Source organism: Neopelma chrysocephalum, unplaced genomic scaffold (genome assembly GCF_003984885.1).
Source record: "Neopelma chrysocephalum unplaced genomic scaffold, ASM398488v2 Primary Assembly neopelma1_182, whole genome shotgun sequence".
Taxonomy (NCBI): Eukaryota; Metazoa; Chordata; class Aves; order Passeriformes; family Pipridae; genus Neopelma; species Neopelma chrysocephalum.
The window spans coordinates 377573-395129 of NW_020897844.1; the positions used below are offsets into that span (position 1 = coordinate 377573).

A 17557-nucleotide genomic window follows, 5' to 3' on the forward strand; every position below is an offset into this window, starting at 1 on the left:
CCCCCCCCCCCTCTCCCCGCTCCCTCCTCCTTCCTCCAGCAGGAGTTTGTTTTTCTGCTTTTCAGCATCCCCGGGGGAAAACATGATATCACGGAGCCAGGCAAAGCCTCGGGAAACGCAGGCGAGCTTTGCAGCCTGCTCTGTGTAGCCGCTGTTTTCTGGGCGAAGGGGGGGATTGCTTGGGGGTCTTTTGGCTTTTTGGTCTCCGTGGCGAAGCTGCTCCGAGCTCCTCCACTCCCGTGAAATGAGTGGGAACAGGGAGAAACGTATTCAGCGAAATGTCACCCCCTGACCCCGGCCATCGCTGCCCTCTGCCCCCCTCACGCCGAGCCTGGGGAGCCCTTTGGGATCAGATGCTCCTTTTGCCCTGCATCGGACACCCAAAAAAGCCCCTTTTCCCCAACACCTTACGAGACGGGAATAACTTGGGATATAGGCTGGCATCTCCCCGGGTTTGCTCAGCTCGGCTCTCTGGAAGCAGCTGCCTTTACCTTCATTTTGCTTTCAAACAGTAGCAAGAAACATTCCTCTAATTGTGTCCAATTAAGCTGTAAGTGCCGGTAACTGCTCTGAATCCCCTCTGATTTTTTCTTTTCCCTCTGAATTCGTTTTCCGTGTGCATTTCGAGCCGTATATTTTTACCCAATAGATGGAGTTGTTCCAGCCTGGTTATCTCCAGCCTCTCCCGGAGAGTTGCTTTTTTTATTGTGGCAAAGCTGCAAAACGTGCAGCAAACCCCGACTCGGTGGCAAGCCGTCCCCAAAATCCCGCTCCCGGCTTTGGGATCATGGGGAAAAACGGGATTGAGTGGCCTGAGCTTGTGCCCTCCAGATATAGGGGTGGTGGCAGCAGCGATTTGCACAAACTCGCTGCGGGCTCAGCTTTACGCCCTGAGATAACTTTGGTGGTTTGCAGTGCTCGTATCCACACCCGGCAGGAATTTTCCCATTATTTAGCGCCGCTAATAAACATCAAAACCTTTCCAACCCCCCAGGCACCGCCGTGACCTTTTGTAAAGCGAACGGGGAAAGGGCACAAGTTCCAATATCCATTCCAACGCGATCTCCGGTAGCTCCCATTCAGTCTCTCCGCCTCCTTTCCGAGCGACCTCAGCTTTTTTTCTTTTTTTTTTTTCTTTCCCTGCCGCCTGTTGAAACCAGTGGGAGTTTTTCCCCTTGGCTCGCTCTCAGGATAATAAACATCCCAACCGCTTCGCCACGAGGCGGTCTGAGACTGTTACACCCGTGATATATCGCCACAAACCCAGGAAATAAAGGTGCCTGGCTAGAAACGTCCTCAAATATTCCCTCCCCCACGAACTCGTTACCTCGCGGCACAGACGGTCCCGGGCAGTGCCAGGTCCTCTGGCAGTGCCAGGACTATGGATTGTGCCTGGATGGAGAAACCCAGCTCAGCCCTGGACTGTGCCCACTTGCTTATTTTCGACTCTTCTCCTTCTTTAAAGGGTTTTTCACTCATTTTTTTGGGGTGGGAATAGCCTGGCAAAAGGGGATTGTAAAGGAAAGGACATCAGGTTTGCATAAAAAACTGCTTTTTCCCCTTAAACGCTCCCACTCCAAATTATCTGCTCCGATCTCCCCACCTGATTTATTCTAGCAAAGCAACTTTTCTTAATTAAAGAAAAGATGGCCAAGACCATCTTCACCTCGAGCTAAAATCCAAAAGCTTCACCATGAAAACATTACAAAGACAAAGCAGACCAAACCTCACCATAAAATTCCAAGCTGGCATCGGCTGGTGGGAAATCTCTCCCTGCCCAGCCACCCAACCTTTGGAAATTGTCTCAATTTTTTAAGTTATTTGAGAAAGCAGCTCATTACCTGTGCACCCTGTGCTGCAACAGAGTCCTGCTTAATTCTTCACACAGCCTGAGCAGCTGAAAAGCTTATTGGGCTTAATACTTGGAAGAAATAACAGAGCTGCTGTCAATAAATATTGCTAATTAATCAACAAGTCACTACTGAAATTATCCCTTGGGCTGTGTGAGTTTGCTCCTTCTGTTGGAGAATGGATTATGGGTGGAAATCAAACGATAGGTGAGAAATCCAGTGAATTATTTTGGGTGAGTTCTGTCATTTCCCCTCCCCCCAAAACATAACCTGTGTGCCCCTGAAAGGTGAAGGAAAGACAAATATTGGGAAGGTTTCCTCACCAAAAGCATTGCCTTCTTTTGAAACTTAATTTTCACTTCAAACATCAACTCAGGTAAAGACAAAAAGCATTAAATGAAAGCTTTAAACCCCCTGGAAGGTAAATCATAATACTTTGTTCTGCTGGACCCTTTTGTTATTATTATTTAATTCATCCTGTAAGGGAGCAAAGGGAGAATCAACCCCAAATTCTTCTCCCACCAGACTCTCAGTGTGACTGACAGCTGAAAAACCCACAAATCCCCAATTCCACAGAGCCCTGCAGGCCCCTGGAGCAGTGAGTTGGTGCTGAGTTAGTGCTGAGCTCCAGGAATGGGAATTTGCTGAGAGAATTTCCCAGGTTTCAGGGCTTGGCTCACTGGGGTTTGCTCCATGGGAGTGAGAATCATGGAATGGTTCAGGTTGGAAAAACCCTCCAAGATCAGAGTCCAACCATCCCCCAGCACTGCCAAGGCCACCCATGTCCCATGTGCCACATCCACAGGGCTTTTAAATCCCTCCAGGGATGGGGACTCCACCCCTGCCCTGGGCAGCTGTGCCAGGGGTTGGACAACCCTTTCCATGAAGAAATTTTCCCTAAAATCGAATTTAAACCTCCTTTGGTGCAACTTGAGGCCGTTCCCTCTCCTCCTGTCCCTTGTTCCCTGGGAGCAGAGCCCGACCCCCCCCGGCTCCCCCCTCCTGTCAGGGGGTTGCAGAGCCAGAAGGTCCCCCCTGAGCCTCCTTTTGTCCAGGCTGAGCCCCCCCAGCTCCCTCAGCTGCTCCTGCTGCTCCAGCCCCTTCCCTGGACACGCTCCAGCACCTGTGTCCATCAGTGCATCCCAGGGGATTTATGGGATTTATTCCATTGCTCAGCTCTTCAGAGCAATCCCTGGGGGATGAGTGGGCAGCAGATTCGGTGCCAGGAGGAGTTAAGGGGCAGCAGGAACACTGGGATTGTCCCAGGGGCAGCAGGAACACTGGGATTGTCCCAGGACATGGATCAGCTGGGCAAAAGCTGCGACATCATCCGGTTTTTTGAGGTTTTGGGGACTAAAAACAAGAGGTGGAATTACAGGGATGAGCTCAAAGAGTGCAGGATCCCTGGAGCAACCTGGGCTAGGGGAAGGTGTCCCTGCCCATGGCAGGGGGTGGCACTGGATGAGCTTTAGGTCCCTTCCAACCCCAACCATTCCAGCATTCTGGGATCACATTTCTACCTTCCAGTGGGTTTTTTTTTGTGCTTTCAAAGCCCCTGTAAAAACAAAGGCATCGATTTTCAGCTCTCAGGAACTCGAACCAAGGAGAACAGGGGACAGATGCTAAAAGGCCACTTGTCCCCAGATGAGAGGTTCAAGTTCCCAGAGGTTCAAGTCTCCCAATGATTCCTGCCCAGAATCATCCCTGGTGCCACTGGGAATACTGGTGCAGAAAGCAGAGGCTGGGCACAGCTGGGCACAGCTGGCAGACAGGGCAGCCTGTGCCCTAGGCACCAGTACCCAATGACCCCCCCAGGGGGGCAGATGTGATGAAATGAGCCAAAAACATGTTCTGCAAACCCCAATCCTTCCAGAACAATTCCCTGCTTTGCCCAGCGAATTCCCACTGGAGCTCCCAAGGGATGAGAAAGCCATAAAGCACTTGGAAATAGGGGTTTCCATGGAAGCCACCACTCTGTCACTGCTGCCTCAAATCCCAGAGTATGTGACAACCCACCCTCTGTGTGACCCCAGAGCAGCTCAGCTTTGGGGAACCCACGGGCTGCTGCCACCCCCAAACATCACCCTCATTCCAACAGCCTTTATTCCAAAGGGGATTTTCCATATATTGAGCTTCCATCTGTGAAATTCCCCAAATTATTTGAGGATTCTCCGAGCAGAACCCTCCCACTACAGCTGTTAGAGGGATTTTTGGGGGGTCTGCAGCCTTTTGGGGCCGTGAGTTTTCAGCGTGGGGAGGTAAAATACTTGATCCATAACAAAATCCTGAAGGCACATCAATGGTTTATGGGTATTCCTTAATCTGCCCCCTTTATCCAAACAGCAGCAGAGTAGTAAAAACCTTTGCATTTTACAACTCTGCTTCCAGCTCCAAAAATAGGGAAACTTTTGACATCTCGTTTTCTGTGCCTCGTGTGTGTGCAACAGAAACAAACCTGAGAGAGATCAAAGAAGTGCCCAAGTGAGTAAAGCTGTGGCTGCTCTTTTGGGGATTAGGCTGAGACTCCCAGCGAGGGGGAAAGCAAATAAACGTGGGATTTTGTGGGATTATGCAGGAGGATGCTGAGGATTAATTAGGAGGATTTAAGGAGAAGCCAGATCTCAGCTGGGGTTGGGACCCCACAGAGGGGTCACATTTGCCTTTGCAGCACTGGTGGGAGTCCCCCATTCCCCCCTCATCTGAAAGGATTTAATCCTCCCTCATCCCAGGTTTTGGTGGGGACTCTGAGACGTGTGGCTGATCCACGGGCTTGACACAGATTTGGAATTAGATTTTCAGGGGTCCTGTGCAAGGCCACACATGGCAGGGCTGTCCTGTGTCCTCTAATTAGCAGAGTCTTGTTAAATTCACATTTCCTGACAGCACCATTATTCACTACCTTTCCTTAAAGGAACAAAATGGTAATGCATAAATATATAGATAGATAGATGTATGCATGTATGTGTGTTTATATATATATTTTTCTCCTGCAGGTAGAGGAGAGGAAGGATTTAAATCTATTTTAAACTTCTCAATTGACATCTTCCCAATTATCTCCTTTTTTTTTCTTTTTCCTGTTTTCCATTTCAGGGCTGAAGAAAAGAGGAGAGGAAATGAAACGAACGAAAGCACCTCTGGATTTGGCAAGAAGTGATTTTAAAGTGAATTCTTCGGAGCAAATTAAAAAGCAAAGTTCTCCCAGGCTTTTCCTAGCAGGAAAAGTTGCTGTCATTCAACATTGGGGCATCTTGTCCCTCTGATACCCTGGACACAAGGGGGACTTGGGGACAACCTGCCTCCTGCTCCAGGGCTCTCTGTGGATTTTGGTGGCCCTGTGGCCACCATCCTGCTGGCAGGGCTGAGCAGGAGCCTCCCCTCCATCACTTGGTGGCCCCAGTGCTTGGCCAGATGCAAAGTTTGAGCTCAGCCAGGGTGAAATATCACTCAGGAGCTGGGCAGGGGAGGGGCAGGCAAATCCCTGGGATTATAAAATCCCAGGGGGTTATAAGAAAATCATGGAATGGGTTGGGTTGGCAACAAGGGACCTTAAAGCCCATCCAGTGCCACCCCTGTCTGTGAATCCAAGCTGCAAACTCGCCTGGAGTCACATTCCTGGAAATATCAGGATGGAGTGACAAAGATGAACAGGCTGTGCCTGTTTCTTCCCTGTTTCAGAACCCTGGGAAGTGCAGGGTGGTCTCACTCCCAGGCCCCACAGGCTTTGCTAACCAAAGGTTGTTGGGTTTGTCCCAGATCCAGGCTGCCTTCTTTCCAGATCCTTGAAGCAGCAGCACCAGCTGCTTCCCTGTCTCTGGAATCACAGAATTCCTGAATGGTTTGGGTTGGAAGGGACCTTAAAACCCATCCAGTGCCACCCCCTGCCCTGGGCAGGGACACCTTCCACCAGCCCAGGTTGCTCCAAGCCCCGTCCAACCTGGCCTTGGACAATTCCAGGGATGGAAGAGCAGGAGATGGAGGTGACAGCACAAAGGGTCACCTGGAGATGGGTGTTGTGAGGACAGGACAGAGGCACAGGCAGGTTTGGGAAGGTGCAAGTCTCACGTCCCCAGCCCTGCCTCGTGCTGCTCTGGCTCCCTGTGCTCCAGCCGAGCTCAGGGGTCACATTGGAGGGAATCAATAAATGCAATTATTATAAAAACCACTGGAGTACCTGAGGGATGTGGCTGGAAGCATAAAGAGGGCCATTCTCTGACAAACAGCTTTGACCTAACTCTGCTCCTGGCACGTTCCTGAGGCTCGTGGAGGCTCCAGGGCTGTGCAGATACCGGGGGGGGTTGCAGTGATATTTCCCAAGGGAAACAGCCCCTTTTCTGCACAAGGAAAAAAACCTCCCCCTCTCCATCAAAAGAAACTTGAATTCCTGTCAAAAACTATTTCAAAGGATCAAATCTGACAGCCCCAAAGCTGCTGCAGTTCCTTGCAGATCCAGTGGGATTATTGCCAGATATTGCAGCACAGGTTCATCGAGGCAATTCCCAGCTGTGGGAATCCCAGGTGACCATGCAGGAGAATTTGAGGGGGGGGTTTACCTTCTTTATGTGGTTTGGCCAGGACTAGAGGCCACTGGGTTGGTGCTGAAGGTCTGTCCTCACTGTTGTCCTTGGCACAGGGAATGAGTATCCAGAGGGATGGAGCTGAGCAGGGCAGGTAAGTGTCACCTGCTGAGCTGCCAAGCAGAGACAGGATCCAGCTCCCATTCCTTTGGCAGGCTAATGGGTGACAGCAGTTGTGTGGGAAGATTAATGGAGAAAAGGTTTGATAAAATAGAAGCACCATCCTTAAGTTTTTCAGATGCTTTTTTGCAGTTATGTAATTTTAAATGACATTGATTTAAGGGAAAAAAAACACAACAAAACACAAAAAACCAAACCAAAACCAACCAACACTGGGAAACTTTGAGTGTTTAGGGCTGGGTTCTGCTCCTGCTCAGCAGAGGAAGTTTGGGTCCCTCCTCTGAACATCAAGGGAGTTTCAGCACCTTTTTCCAGGAATGAGAAACAGGATGGCTGACAACTAATTTTTTTTATTGTTATTAAAAATACCTTCTTTCTTCTTTAATATAATCCCATGGGGAGGCAAAACCAAGGAAGCTCTTGGATGGAAAAAACCCTGAAGGAATGAAACTGCAGCAGAAAGAAGGTTCCTCCAGGAGGGACATCTGGGCTGACTCTGCCTTGACACAAAGACAGATGTTGTCAGAATGAGTTTTCCTGAAGAGACATTCCCTGAAGAAATACCCTCGGTGGTTTTATGAATGTTTGAATTGATTCCCTTCCCCCTCCAAGGGAATTGGGTTTGCTCTGGGTATAAAAGGCAAAAAGGTGAAATTTCCCCTTTTCCTTCATATTTTTCCCCACAAATATTACAGGAATCGATATTCCTGATGCCTCCCTCCCAGTCTCTCCCGCTTTTCCAGTGGTTGGATGTGGCTGGGTGGTGCTTTAGTGCCTCCCTGAGCAGTGGTTAATGCACTGGATGATTCCCTGTGATAGCACATCAAAGTTTTTTTTTTTCCTTCTCAAAACCATTTTGTCTCTGAGTTGATATTTTAAAACAACAGGTGTAAAACCTCCAGGGAGAACTGGGAAAGCTTGATTGGAAATGCACCTCCCAAGCACTTTCTGCTGTCTGCAGCCCCATTTTGGACCGTCCCCTCCTTTTTCTCCTTTCTGCAAGAATTCAAGTTGTTTTAACAACTTCTCAGTTGTCTTTTTTTTTTTTTCTTAATTTTCTCACTAATCTTGTAAACAAGATGCTTCCAGGAAGGATTTGCTTCCATGCCAACGTCCCAGGCTCCAAAATCTGGGCAATGGACACCTCCCAATCTTCTCTCTTTGCTTTGCCACCATCAATTCCTCGGTGCCATGAGAAGTGATGGCAGTCAGGAGCCTTCAGATAAGGGGGAAATCAGCAGCTGGGAATCTGCCAGTTCGTGTCTCACACTCCAAAAACCCTCCCCAAACCTTCCATGAAACAGAGGAAAAGCAGGACTGTTTATTTTCCTTATGGCTACCCCTAAATATTTGGTGCAGTGTCCTCCAACATTCCCCATTCAGCCCCTGGAAATAGTGACCCAACAGGTTTATCACGTGTCTGAGATGGATGAGAAGGGACTCAGAGGAGACATTTCCACATGGACACTAAAAATCCTTGAATATCTTCCTCGTGGTGGGTGTTTTTCATGACAATAGAATTTCTTTTCTCACGTTCATTGACATCACATTATGCAGCGAGTCCCCAGGGAACTGTTCTCAGGGTAATTGCACTAGACAAATAATCAGTATTTCCAATTTATTTGCTTCTGCTTTTTCCGGATGAAGTAATGTGGTGCTTCTTTGTGATAATTGCAAACACCTGATGCTGACCTCAGAAGTAGAAGGAAGAATTCAAAATATTGATCTTAGAGCCAACTTAAGGGAAAAAGTGGTATTTTTTTGGTGTGGGGAAAGCTCAGCCTGGGACAGGTGTCCCTGAGAGTGTTGTCCAAACCCTCCTGGAGCTCTGGCAGCCTTGGGGAGCCCTGGGGAGCCTGGTCAGTGCCAACCACCCTCTGGGGGAAGAACCTTTCCCTGAGATCCAACCTGACCCTCCCTGACACAGCTCCAGCCCTTCCTTTGGATGTGGGTTGGTTCTCTTTTTGCTGATGCAAACCTGACACACACACACATGAACTCGGGGGTGGAACTCAGGTGAGCACTCACCTGAGCACTCAGGTGGTCCAGAGCTACTCCAGGGAGTAGCAAAGGGGCTGAACCAGCGACCAGAAGAACTCTGGGTTTCTATATCCAGATATCCTGACCCATCCACCCCAGCTTCCTCCTTGGAGGTTGGTCTGTGTACACACCTCGTGCTTGCTTGTGTAATTATCATCTCCTGGTTGTCTTACAAACACCAGTTGCCTTAAGGGTGACAGTCTGAGCAAATCCCCTTGTTTGTTAGGAAAACAATCCAGGCCTGATTACGAGATTTATCCATTGCTGAAGCGTGTTAGACACAGGCTCGACTGGGGGGAGAGAGGTTGGCCAGTGAACATTCAGCTTTAAGCATTTTCTGGGGATGAACCTTTCAGAAATGAGGTGGGATTGCTGGAAAACTGCTCCTGTACTGTGCTGGAGGGCTGGGGAAATCCATGGAATGCTGGAGGCTGCGTTGGCAGATGCAAAAGCCTCAGTGAATGCAGCTGAGCTGAGCCAGGCGGGGATTTCCCCACCTGAAGTGGCTCCAACCTGGGACTGGATGGTTTTTAAAGCCCCTTCCAACCCAAACCATCTGTGATTCCGTGATTCTCTGACAGCCTGGCCCTGCCACTGCAGGGATTGCTGACACCCCTGGATGGAACAGGCTCTCCATCACTGATTTCTTGATTCCCCAGCTCTAATTCCTCCTTCCTTGCCTTGCCCAAGCATCCACCCCCAGCTCTTGGGGCAATCCCGTTGCTTTTTTCCAGCCCGTTTGCAGGGGAGAACCAACAGCTCTGGGGAGGGGGGTGGTGTGTGGGGCTGGCATTTGGGATGAGCAGGTTCCTGGACAAAGGGCATCTCCCCCAGCCCCTCCTGGTGCTGGTGGTGCCCTTGGTGTGACAGAGGGTGCCCTCAGTGCAGTTTGTTTCTTCCCCCCAGGAGGCTGGAGCTGGAAACAGGACAGATCAAAATCAAAGATCCTCTTTACTTTCAGGCTCTTTATCATTTCCTTGTTTGCCTGATGTTTTCCCTGTGTTTGGATAGAGCCCCTCAGTACTTGAAGAAGGTGTGACACCTGGTCATAAATAATCATTATCTCTGCGAGTACTTTCTAGTTTAAACATCTTAAATAAATAGATGTAAGTCTCCCAAAACGCTGACTTTTATGTAACTGCATTACATTTCCCTGCAAGCTGCTTTCAGAGAGAAACCCCTGCTGAGAGACAGGACTGGCATGGGCTGGATTAGGATTTCCCAATCCACAAAGGGAAGAGGGGCTGCTCTGTCACCGGGAAATGAAAGAGTGAGATCAAATAAATACCCAAATGTTTCATCTTGTTTGAGAGTGAGTCACTTCACATCCTGCACTGGGTTCTGAGCTCTGATAAAACAGGCTGCAGACTCACAGAGTGGCATCATGTTAGACATGGTGGTGGTGCTGTCACAGAACTGGGAACTGGTTTGGGCAGTGGGGTTGGGTGGGGAGGGGGTGCAGAAATGGGACCCAAAATTGCTCAGTGGGATCCCCTCCTTGCCTGGGAGCAGACAGAGCTCTCTGGGAAAGGGGGATGAACCTTGGAGGGGGAAATGAGGAGTTAATTTTAAGCTGGTTGTGGTGTTAACAGCCAGCTCCAGTTCCAGACTGGGACCCCCAGCAGTGCCCTGGGGTCAGAAGAAGGAGCTTTGGGAGGATTTGTCTTCCTGAGTCACTTCCATGGGCAGCAACATTTCCCTCTTCTTGTGAGGAGCATTTTTAACCTTCCTCCTTCCCACAGAATAGTTTGGGTTGAGAGGAACATTTAAAGTTCATCCAGTTCCACCCCCTGCCATGGGCAGGGACACCTTCCACCAGCCCAGGTGGCTCCAACCTGGCCTTGGACACTCCCAGGGATCCAGGGGCAGCCACAGTTTCTCTGGGCAACCTGTGCCAGTGTTTTACCATTTTACCACCCTCATTGTAAAAAACTTCTTCCTTATATTGATCCATATTGACCCTCCTTCAGTTTAAAACCATCCCCCCTTGCCCCGTGGCAACAGGCTCTGCCTGTCCAGTCTGTGTGCCATCGGTGCCACCAGCTCTGGCACTCACTGATTCAGGTTTGTCCCTGCCCAGGACACCCCAACAATCCCACCCTGTCCCTCAGAGCATTGTCCAAACCCTCCTGGAGCTCTGGCAGCCTTGGGGCTGTGCCCACTGCCCTGGGGAGCCTGGGCAGTGCCAACCACCCTCTGGGGCAAGAACCTTTTCCTCAGATCCAACCTGACCCTGCCCTGTCCAAGCTCCACCCTTTCCCTCGGGTCACAGGTTGGTAGATCTGTTGGCATTGGAAAAGCACACCCAGCAAGGACAAAGCATCCCTAGGACTTGGGAAAATATTCTTTGGCAAGCAAAAGAGCAGTGGCAATAAATCCAGAGTGCTGCCCTGCCATGGTGTGCCCAGGGGTGGCCTCTGCCTGCTGTGGCAAAACCCAGTTTGACTCAAAAGTGAGCGACAGGGAGGCTCAAAAAGAGGGATTTCTCCACAAATCAAAGTTTTATCAGCAGGATAAAACTGCAGCTCAGAGAAACAGCCCTTTGTTTCAGTGCAGGACGTGCAGGACCCCAGAGCAAAGCAGAGGAGGTGGAGATGGCACCAGCAAGGTCCACGTGGGCACAATAAAAGCATCAGTGGCCTGAAGAAAGGTGGTGACAAAGCAATCCCTGCAGGGGAGCAGCTCCCTCTCCCAGGTACTTTGGAGGAGATTTGCTTAATTTAGTGCACAGTGGTTGAATTAAGTGTTTCTTGGCCTTATTAGAATAAGGATTTACTCTCCATTCTATTATTCATGGGGCTGCACAATAAGCACCAGCTGGTTGGAGCATAATTAACAAGGAATTATTTACAGAGATGAGAAACTGTTACTAAACCCAAGGAAATGGTGTCTCTGTGCTCTCCTGGAGTGGGATAACTGCAAGACATGACCCGTGGAGCAGCACCTCTGTGAGCAAGAGTGATGATGCCTTCAGAGCCAGGCCTGGGAGTAACTCACTGGAACAGCCAACATGGAAAGTGTCAGTGTGATTCACTGAGTAATTATGGAATAATGCAGTGTAAACTATTAGGAGATAATAACAATAAGTCAAGATGGACTTGTCTCCTTTAAAACTTCAGCTTCAGGTTGTTCTCTTTATTTACTTTATTTACAAAGTGACATTCCCAGGGTGTTGGTGTTTGCTGAGCTTCCCCCAAGCTTTATTTTTAATAGAACTGACCCCCCCCAAGCAGTTGAGGAGGCAGCTGAACCCAGCCCCCAGCAAGCCCAAGACCACATTTTGACAGTGTTGATGTGTTTGGTTGCAATTTTGATATTCAACCTTCTTTCCTTCCCAAATAGTCATTGCAATAAAATAATAATAATAATAATAGAAAAGCACTTCAGACTGCTCTGAAAATGGGAAATGGGGCATTGGAACAACTGTGAGTTCTGCTGCTGCCTGCATCAGCTGCTTTGGGGTGGGCTTGCTGTCAGCTCCAGCCCTTCACTACAAGCCACTTTAGTTGGATAAATGACATTTTGAGTGAAAAAGCTGAATCCAAACATCCTCAGTTGGCAGGGCTTGGAATTTCATTGCCAAATCCCACTTACTGTGGAAAATCCTGTGTTCCAGAAGCACTTTTACAACGTCCAGGCCTGTTGCCTTTAAGGTTTGGGGGCCTGGTGGGGCTTCTGGGGAGGGTCCCTCCTGTCAGAAGTTGGGTTGAGGAGCAGAAGGGGCTGTGGGGTGCAGATTTACACGTGTGTGGGGTGCAGATTTACATGTGTGTGCAGACACATGGGTGTGCAGAGCCACGGGTGCTTCTGCAGGGGGTGAGCCCAGGCAGTTTGGGGGCCCTCAGGGTCCAGCAGCTCATCCTGCCTGCCCAGCACCAGCAGGAGAACTCATGGATTGGATGTGGTGACATCTGGAATGGGATGTGGTGACACCTGGAATGGGATGTGGTGACATCTGGAATGGGATGGCATAAGAGGAACGACCAAAATCTTCCACTGTTTGGGAAATCAGGCCACAAAAAGCCTCTTGTTTGGGTCTGCTGAGCTCAAATACAGCAGATGGTTCAAGGAGACATCCCCAAAACGTGTCCCCAGCAGTGCAAGGGGGGTGACTGAGACCAAGATTTGGTGGCTGATAGTCCCTGGTGATGGTTGGTGGGTGGGGTGTGGACATTTTGGGTGCCACACAACCCCTGGGGCAGCTCAGCTGGCAAAGGCTGGGGGTGAGGAGACTCCTCCCTGTCCTGACCCTCCATCCATCACTGCTGGCTCTGTGCCGGGGCAGGAGAGCACGTGGTGGGTCTGATCAGAGGGTGGCACGGCAGGAACAGCTGCCCATCAGCCTGGAAGCCAATCATGCCACCTGCAGCTCTCCTGGCACGGGTGGGATCAGCTCCTGGCACCTTCCAGCACATGGGCACTGAAGGGCATCGTCCTCTGCCTGGCACCTCCCTGTCAGACACTCAGCAGCCATCCTGCCTCCTGCTGGGACCTGTGCTGCTCCTCAGGGATCCCAAATCCTTCTCCCATGTTGAAGGGCAACCTGTTGGAAAAGGTTGCCCAGAGAAGCTGTGGCTGCCCCTGGATCCCTGGAAGTGTCCAAGGCCAGGTTGGACGGGGCTTGGAGCAACCTGGGCTGGTGGAAGGTGTCCCTGCCTGTGGCAGGGAGTGGAGTGGGATAATCCTTAAGTTCCCTTCCATTCCAAACCATTCTGGGATCCTGTGATTCCACGGAGTTGGAGGATGCTCTAGGCTGGGTTTAGAGACTTCCAGAGCCTAAAGGGGCTCCAGGAGAGCTGGAGGGACTTTGGACAAGGGCCTGGAGGGACAGGACGAGGGGGAATGGCTTCCCACTGCCAGAGGGCAGGGATAGATGGGAGATTGGGAAGGAATTCTTCCCTGTGAGGGTGGGGAGGCCCTGGCACAGGTTGCCCAGAGAAGCTGTGGCTGCCCCTGGATCCCTGGAAGTGTCCAAGGCCAAGTTGGACGGGGCTTGGAGCAACCTGGGCTGGTGGAAGGTGTCCCTGCCCAGGGCAGGGGGTGGAACTGGATGATCTTGAAGGTCCTTTCCACCCAAACCATTCAGGAATTCTGTGATTCCAGGGACACGGAAGCAGCTGGTGCTGCTGCTTCAAGGATCTGGAAAGAAGGCAGCCTGGATCTGGGACAAACCCAACAACCTTTGGTTAGCAAAGCCTGTGGGGTCTGGGAGTGAGACCACCCTGCACTTCCCAGGGTTGTGAAACAGGGAAGAAACAGGCACAGCCCGTTCATCTTTGTCACTCCATCCTGATATTTCCAGGAATGTGACTCCAGGCGCGTTTGCAGCTTTGATTCACAGACGAATTCTTTGGTGGCAGGAGCAATGAGCAATGATTTTTGTTCTCTGGGCTTCAATACTCATAACATTTCCATTTTTATGGCGTTTGATTATGTATTAGACATTTAAGATGCATTTACAATATTAACCTCGAGAGAGAGGCCACTCCTCACCCAGCTCTGTTCCCTCTTTAAAATGCAACTCTCGCTGTTGTCTGTACCTCGAGTGGTCTGAGCCGATGAATCAGAGCCCTGGAAATGCTGAAACAAAAAATGAATGTATAAAAAAAAACCCACGGGGGGGGGGAGAGGATTCTGTCCTAACAAATGACCTGTGCTGGAACATCAGCCACTTCCTCATTTGTCAGCGCTCTGGTTCTGCTCAGCTGCTCCCAAAGTTGTCATTTGCAAATCCAAATCCAATTTGATGCTTTGTCACCGTGTGACGGTGACAGGGGGGGAAGGTGACACAGCTCCTGCTCCCACTCTGTGCCAGGGGAGTTGTGTTTCCCTTCCCTGCTGTCCCACTGCCCAGATGGGGCCATGCCAGGGGGATGCCCCCCTGCTTTAGGGGGTGCTGGGGAGATCTGGGAAGAAGAAGAAAGCTCCAGGCAGGTTGTTCCCAACTGGAAAGAGCCAGGAGAGGTGAAGGGGTTTGTTCAAGACCCTTGTGTGAGTCCAACCTGATGCCTTAAAATCTATATTATATATATTATATAATATATAATATACTATATAATTATATATAACAATATTATGCATATTATATTATTACATATAATATGTATAACATAATATAATATAATATAATATGATATAATATAATATAATATATATTATATACTAAATTAAATTATATATAATATATAATATATATTATATATTTTATATTTTATGCATTATATATTATACATTATTATATGTTATATATTATATATTATATAATATGATATATATTATATTATTATACATAATATTATATATTATAATATATTATAATATATTATCTATTATATATTATTATATTATATATTGTATATAATTATAGTAAAATATATTATATATTTATATATCAGATTATTATATTATACATAATATAATAATATAATTAATATACATTAATACATAATATATAATATATTATGACATATAATTTTCTATATATTAGAATATATAATAATATGTATTATATGGAGTATATTATATTATATATATTATACATAATATATTATATTATATATTTTATATATAATATATTATATAATATATATATTACATACATATATATATATTCTATAACTTTTAGTATAGCTTGTTAATGCCTTTGGCCTCTTAGTACTTTTATACAAGATTTCTAAAGATGCTGTTTAACGTTCTTTGTCAGGAATTTCAATGGACAAGGTGTTTTCAGGAGTGAAAAGCTCTCTGTCTGTGTCAAAGTGCACTGAGAAGGAGCCAGAACACTCGACATAAGTAGTCAAAGTTGCTCAGGAGCCTTGAAACCATTCCAGGTGTGACAGGGGGTCAGAGGGGGTGAGGAGGAGGAAGACAAGACCAAGGTAAAGAGGCCAGGTTGGAGCAACCTGGGCTAGTGGGAGATGTCCCTACCCATGGCAGGGGTGGCACTGGATGATCCTTAAGGTCTCTACCAACCCAAACCATTCCATGATTCCGTGGCTCTCTGATTCTCTCATCTCCCATTATCCATGACATGGATAAAGAACTCACCTCCTCACACAAGCTCTCCTTACATTTGTGAAATGCTCAGCACGAGCAATGTCAGAACTGTACAGAACACTCAGGAGAAAACAATAACTGTCTTTTTGTTTTGTTTTGTTTTCTCTAACAAACACTCAAGGCCTGAGAACCAACCAGGAGCAAAAAGGCAGAGCCAGGGCAGTAAATCCATTCTCTTTCTCTGAGAGAGAGAGAGACTTCCCCACCTGGAACATGCAGGATTCCTCCTGGAAGCAGCGGGAAATCACGACAGCAAAGCCAACATCATAACTCACCCCGGAGCCGAGGAGGGGAGGTGATGAATGAAGAGTGCAAAGCCAATCTTCTGCTCCTCAGCCCCTAAACATTTCACTTGGCAGCTTTAATGAAGTTCCCTTTCTGGTTGGTTCAGCTCTGTTCCCCAGCTCAGGTTCAGATTTAACAGCACAAAGAGGAGCCCAGATGAGCCCCACGACTCCTCCAGGCTGGGGGGGCCCTGCTGTGCTGTTCCCCTGCTCCAAGCACTGCAGTTATCTCAAAGCACACGTGTTATTTTCTAGGCAGTGCAGGATCTTAATGTATGTACACTATAATTACTTTTAGTTGCTGCCTTCTCCTTTGTTGTAATCTGCTTGCTAATTATCGTTACAGAATTTTAACTCAGTTGTTCCCCCATTAATCTTAAATTAATTATAAGGTAGTCCATACTCATTTAACACCAGGGTTGTTTTTCTTTTAATCACATGTTTTTAGGCTTGTTGCTGATGTCCCAAAAACAGTCATAGAAAGTCTCTGGAGAGGAAATTTTGTAAGGGCATGGAGTATCAGGACACAGGGAATGGCTTCCAAATGCAAGAGGGTGGGGTTAGATGGGATATTGGGAAGGAATTCCTGGCTGGGAGGGTGGGGAGGCCCTGGCACAGGTTGCCCAGAGAAGCTGTGGCTGCCCCTGGATCCCTGGAAGTGTCCAAGGCCAGGTTGGACGGGGCTTGGAGCAACCTGGGCTAGTGGGAGGTGTCCCTGCCCATGGCAGGGGGTGGCACTGGATGGGCTTTAAAGTCCCTTCCCACCCAAACCATCCTGGGATTCTGTGACGGTGTTGGAAGAGCAACTCTTCAGGTGCTAAAGTGATGAATCCCCTTCCTTTGATGGATCTAAACCCCAGGAGACAGAATATTTCCCAAGCCTCCAGTGAGAAGCATTTCTATTCCTGGTTAGCTGTTATTTCTGGATGAAGGATTTCGAGGAAAGCCTGTTTGCAATAAAACAGAAGGTTTAAAGCCGTAATATTGCACTTATTATATCTCAGCTGGTAACGAGCTTTGGCTGAGACTTCCTTTGGTAACGATGATGACTCTGTGGCATTGAGGTTTTTAGCAAATTCATGTCAGTCAATAGTCTTTTTCCCCCCAAAAAAATAGCTTTAGACCCTTCCATGAGATCAGAGAAAGTGGCTCCATGTGCCCCCAATGTGTCCAATGGAGCAGCTTTGGGGTAGGACATGGATCAGTCCCTCTCCAGGGGACATCAGGAAGCCTCAGTGACTTGCCTATGTGAAATTCCAACCCCAAATGAAACATCTACAGTCCTGAGATGAAATATTTTGACCTTTTCAAAATGTCACGTAAAAGACACGCTCAGAACTGGAGGGAGCCGGTTCCTGTCGGACCCAACAGGATGTTGCAGCCACCACAAAATCACTTCACCTGAGGTTTTTTTTCCCAAGCTGTCTGAATTGGACAAAATACTGTGTTTTCCCAGAGTTACAGCCCTGTTTTGTGTCACCCCCAGATGTTTCAGAGCACTTTGGAATAAAGCATGGCCTGAAGTTTGCTGGAAACGGTGCTGGAGTCAGCAAGGTCCTGCAAAACACTCCTGTTCCAGAGAACACACATTTCTCTTTGCAGCCTGTCTGTGTCACATAAATGTGGATAAATT

The 17557-nt window shown here is 48.3% G+C and overlaps 1 protein-coding gene across 1 annotated transcript in view; it reads right to left on the reverse strand.

The window, feature by feature from the left end:
- Positions 1–17557, reverse strand: part of LOC113976779 (acid-sensing ion channel 2) — a 367873-nt gene that overhangs the window by 78124 nt on the left and 272192 nt on the right. The window lies entirely within an intron of this gene.